Raw genomic sequence first — 5,228 nt, 5'->3', positions numbered from 1 at the left:
ATTTTGCCCAAGAGTCTCCTCGGGATTTCAATTCACATCAAAAGCGACTTCTTTTTTGGAAGAAATCCTCCCAAGTCAAAGATGAGTTAGTAGTTTTTTCGGTGTCTTGATCTCTACACTCCAGGGTCAAAAGAGAGAAACTGACAGAGAGACGACAAACCCTGAGAGAGACCAACCCAGGCTGAAGCTGTGCAGGAGCCACCTGTGTCCCTGATGTGTGCATTTTGTCTAAGCTCCGCCCAACAGTTACCTGGCAACGGCCAGGTATGCTCCGCCCCCTGGTTACTTGGCAACATCCAGGTACGCCTGACTCACTATAAAAGGAGCTGCTTGCCCCCTCCTCACTCTCTTGCTCTGTTGCTCTTGCCTTCCTGCCCCCACCTTCTCCCCATTCCCTTCCCCCCTCTCTCTCCACGTGCTCATGGCCTGCCGCTACCTCTCTACTTCTGTACTCTCTCTTTCTCTCTCTGGCTTTCTCTGCCTCTACTACCCTCCGGACTCCCCTTCCCATGCCCTGAATAAACTCTAGTCTATACTAGACCCTCATATGGCTGGTCCCTTAGGGGGAATGGATGCCTCAGCATGGGCCCGCTGAGGTGCCCCCTCCCCAATACCTCACCACACATTCATCAGAACATTTCCCTTCTCACTTTTATAAACACCTCACTTGGTATTTGGGAATCCTCTCAAAACCTGCCCAACACTGTCCCTGTGTTCTGGCTATTTGCTGCTATGAATTCATAAATCATCCCAACGCTCACTGGCCTAAAATAATCCTTTATTTATTTTTCTCATGAATCTGTAGTTTGGCAGCTGGAAGAGGCCAGGTGCCCTGTTTAGCTAGAGTAGATGGAAGACTGAGGATTCCTGAATGTCAAAGATCCTAGTTCCTACTCACTCACCAGCCTAAGGCTGGTGGGTGTGCGTTTGTGTTTGTGTGTGTGTGTGTGTGTGTGTGTGTGTGTGTCTGTGTGAGTATGTCTGTGTGTGTGTCTGTGTGTGTGTGTCTGTGTCTATGTCTGTGTGTGTTTGTATGTGTCTGTGTGAGTGTGTCTGTGTGTGTCTCTCTGTGTGTGTATGTCTGTGTGTGTGTGTCTGTGTGTGTGTGTGTGTGTGTGTGTGTCTGTGTGTGTGTGTGTCTGTATGTGTGTGTCCGTGACTGTGTCTGTGTGTGTTTGTATGTGTCTGTGTGTGTGTGTCTGTGTGTGTCTCTGTGTGTGTGTATGTCTGTATTTATGTGTCTGTGTTATGTGTGTGTTTATGTGTGTCTGTGTGTGTGTGCGTGTGTGTGTGTGTGTGTGTGTGTGTCTGTGTGTGTCTGTGTGTGTCTGTGTGTGTGTCCGTGTCTATGTGTGAGTTTGTATGTGTCTGTGTGTGTCTGTGCGTGTCTGTGTGTGTGTATGTCTGTATGTGTGTGTCTGTGTCTGTGTGTGTGTTTATGTGTGTCTGTATGTGTCTGTGTGTCCATGTCTATGTCTGTGTGTTTGTATGTGTCTGTGTGAGTGTGTCTGTGTGTGTATCTGTGTGTGTGTATGTCTGTATGTGTGTGTCTGTGTCTGTGTGTGTGTTTATGTGTGTGTATGTGTGTCTCTGTATGTATGTGTGTGTGTCCGTGTCTGTGTCTGTGTGTCCATGTGTGATGCTGTCAGCTGAGATCTGTCAGTGGTGTGACTTGCTTTCCTTACAACATGAAACCTCAGCACAGATCCTGGGAGGAGAGGAGCAGTGGGCAGCCACAGTGTCTTTTAGTACTTAACCTTGAATTAAGACAGTCCCTTCCAAAAGTCTCAGGACCCAGATTCAAAGGAAGTGCCAGGGACACCTTGTGAAGAGCAAAGGCAGTTGAAAGCTAGCTCAGATGAATGCTGCTCCGGGAACTTTCTCCTTGGGGGAAGGACGCAGTGTGGTAAAGGGGTGGACCCTTTCAGATACCACTACAAAACAAAGCACAAGTGTGTTGCCCAGAATTTCAGTTTGTATGCTAATTCAACATTTGGGAAAAACTTATTCAATTCAAATTACTTTCATAATTTTGAGTGAAAAATTTTTTTCTGGTTCAGGCCTTTTCTAGCATATGCATACTCTGAAGGTTCTTTATTATTTAGATTATTTCCTTTGTGTGTGTTTTATTGTGGGTTTTGCCTGCATGTCTGGACAACTCTTACATGCCTGATGCCTGCAAAGGCCAGACCAGGGTGTGGGAACACCTGGAACTGGACTTACAGACGCTCATGAGCTGCAGTGATGGCAGTCGAACTCTTGACCCCTGGAAGAGCGTCCTTGCTCTTAACCACTGAACTGTGTTGCCAGGCCCCTGCAAGTTCCATTTTATCCACCACAGAATGTTGCTAAAGATGGCTTCTCTGGCTCTCTGACTGACAACAATAAAACTATCTTGGGTACAGGAATCCTTTTCAGTAACAGTTTAGGACACTTGGTGTCAGTGCTTTGAGTGTGGATGGGTGGAGGGTGCAGAGACAGGGGGAGATGAATAGAACAAAAGCAAAGCCATGCAGCTGCCTTGGACGTGTGGGCTTTCCAGTGACAGTGAGGACAGTAGGGCAGACTAGGGAAACAATTATGTAAAAAATACAAAGAAACGGACATTTCCCCACTATCTCGGGCTTTTCCTGGAGACCTTATAAATAGCACAAGTGACTAACCGATCCCTTCCTTTCCCTCCTCTGCCACATGCTGGGTGACAAGGCAGGAAAAATAACCAGATAAGCCCCAGCCTAGAGAAGCATTTGTTCTTGTTTGTCCATGTTAAGTTTCCTGATCCAACTGGGTGGGGAATGAGTAGTCAAACTTACAATAGTCAAACAATACAGATTTTCTCTCTCTCTCTCTCTCTCTCTCTCTCTCTCTCTCTCTCTCTCTCTCTCTCTCCTCTCCTCCCCTCCTCCTCCTCATCTCTCTCATCAAAAATCATAGCCTAGAGATTTTACAAGGTGAGCCGAGTTGATGTGAGCCCTTTAGAAGAAAACATCTGTAGATGTGTGGTCATTAAAGACATAAACCAAGGCTCTTTCTTCTGCCTCCTGACTCTCATAGACAAACACAGACATCGTTCTGTAAACCATGTGACCAACACTCATTTATACCATGAGAGCAATCACCAGAAAGAAATGAGCTCTTCCAGGCAGAATACCGATTCCATCCCTGCTTTGGCTGCTTCCTCTCTGAGCTTTTTCTCTCCCTTACAACACATCAGCTATTAAGAGCCCAGGTCCTGTTGCCCTCTGCGGGCTTCCCTTCCACCAGCCTGGTGCTTACTGTTTGGGTCCTTGGAAAGAGAAGAGCCTTCCAAATGCCAAGTTTGAACATCAGAACTTGGACACTGATCATTCTTGTTCCAGTGCGATGGCAGGATGGGGGAGAGGAATATAATTCAGTCTATAGTGGGAAGGTTCTGGAGTGTTCTAGTCATTGTGACAAGCTTTCTTCTTTCCCTGGGGAGAACCTCATTCCTGTTGTACACCTAGCTTGGGAGATAAGAGACAGCAATGGCCGAGGAGCCTAAGCACGGCACCTGAGACCACGTCCATAAGATCCCTCCGGGCCTGTGGCCTGTGGAGGAGCATCAGTGATTCCTCCAAAGGAAGGGCTCAGGAAAAGCCCAGGGGCAAATGAAAAGGCTCATTGTAGCAGGCCCTAACAGCTTCGTTAGGGTGGTACTCACATTCCGGCACCTTCTTACCTTGACATTTACAGGCTGTGAGCAAGGTAATGTTTTGTTTTTCCTTTTGACATAGAATGTCAAGGCCACAATAGCCTTGATTTCAGTAGATAGTCAAGGAAGACCTGAACTTCTCTTCCTCCTGCCTGTGCCTCCCAAGTACTAGGAATACAGGCGTGGACCATCAAATTCAGGGCACACCACACCACACGTTGCAAACTTGCATTTCATCCTTTCTCAGGGACCATGCTAATCTCTGTATTTTTCCAATTTTAGTAGATAGAGTATCCACTGGAGCTCAAGCTATACTTTTATGGTAGAAAACAGTTATTACTATAGCCTAAATTTATCTCATTTGAAATAATATACATTTAAACACCTTGTGCTTTTCATGGCTTTTACTTTTCCACTTAAAAAAAATATGGTTGGCGTAACTCTGACACACGTGACTTGTAATTTGGCTGTTTTTGGTTATATTATTTCATATCACTGGGCCATTTGTAATGTCTTTAAATCTCTTTGCCATTATGTTCCTGCTCTGTCAAGCAGAGGGGTATGTCTGGCCTCAACTGATATCTGGGCAAATGTAATTGTGAAAAGTTCCTAAACTATGCATTTCAATGCTACCAAATTCAACATACTTTTTATATAAACTTTTTCAGGTTATGACAGCATGCATATGTAACGTTGGTGCTTGGAAGTTGGAAGCAGGAGGATAAGGAGCTCAAAGTTGCCACCAGCTACCTTGGACTCTTGGGGTAGCTGAGACTACATAAGACTTTGTCTGTAAAACCAAACACAGGGACTGGATGTATGGTTCAGTGGTTCAAACTGAACCAAGTTCAGTTTCCAACACCCATATATGGGGGCTCGCAAATGCCTGTCACTCTAGGTCCATGGAATCTGACTCCCTCTTCTGGCTCCTTGGGTACCTGGACTCAGATATGCTCATATATATAATTTTTAGAGATAAAAATAATTTTTTTAAGAAGACCCAGAACAAACAAATGAATGACCATAGGAAAGGGGAGAGTAAAATAGTATGGCTCGTGAAATAAAGGGAATTCATTTTTACATGCACCTGAAACGTAGCGTGAACTTGAATCTTACTCAGAGGGAATCTAGCGCCCTTTTGTAAGGCATAGAAATGCCATGACCACTAGCATAAACCTACCAGCCACTTCCCTATAAATGTGATGATTTTAATATATATTTGCTTTAATGTAGCAATTCTTTTGAACTTGGAAAGAAGAAAATTAAAACCACGATTGTGTAAATTACCACATTTTCTGTATCCACTCCTCTGTCGAAGGGCATCTGGGTTCTTTCCGGCTTCTGGCTATTATAAATAAGGCTGCTATGAACATAGTGGAGCACGTGTCTTTGTTATATGTTGGGGCATCTTTTGGGTATATGCCCAGGAGTGGTATAGCTGGGTCCTCAGGTAGTTCAATGTCCAATTTTCTGAGGAACCTCCAGACTGATTTCCAGAATGGTTGTACCAGTCTGCAATCCCACCAACAATGGAGGAGTGTTCCTCTTTCTCCAC

The 5,228-nt window shown here is 45.1% G+C and overlaps 1 pseudogene; it reads right to left on the bottom strand.

The window, feature by feature from the left end:
- Positions 1–3,875: 3,875 nt before the first annotated feature.
- LOC116908336 lies at positions 3,876–3,972 on the bottom strand (annotated as a pseudogene).
- Between the last annotated feature and the right edge of the window lie 1,256 nt (positions 3,973–5,228).

The sequence above is a fragment of the Rattus rattus genome, chromosome 8 (genome assembly GCF_011064425.1).
Source record: "Rattus rattus isolate New Zealand chromosome 8, Rrattus_CSIRO_v1, whole genome shotgun sequence".
NCBI lineage: Eukaryota > Metazoa > Chordata > Mammalia > Rodentia > Muridae > Rattus > Rattus rattus.
This window is presented reverse-complemented; position numbering and strand designations above follow the sequence as displayed.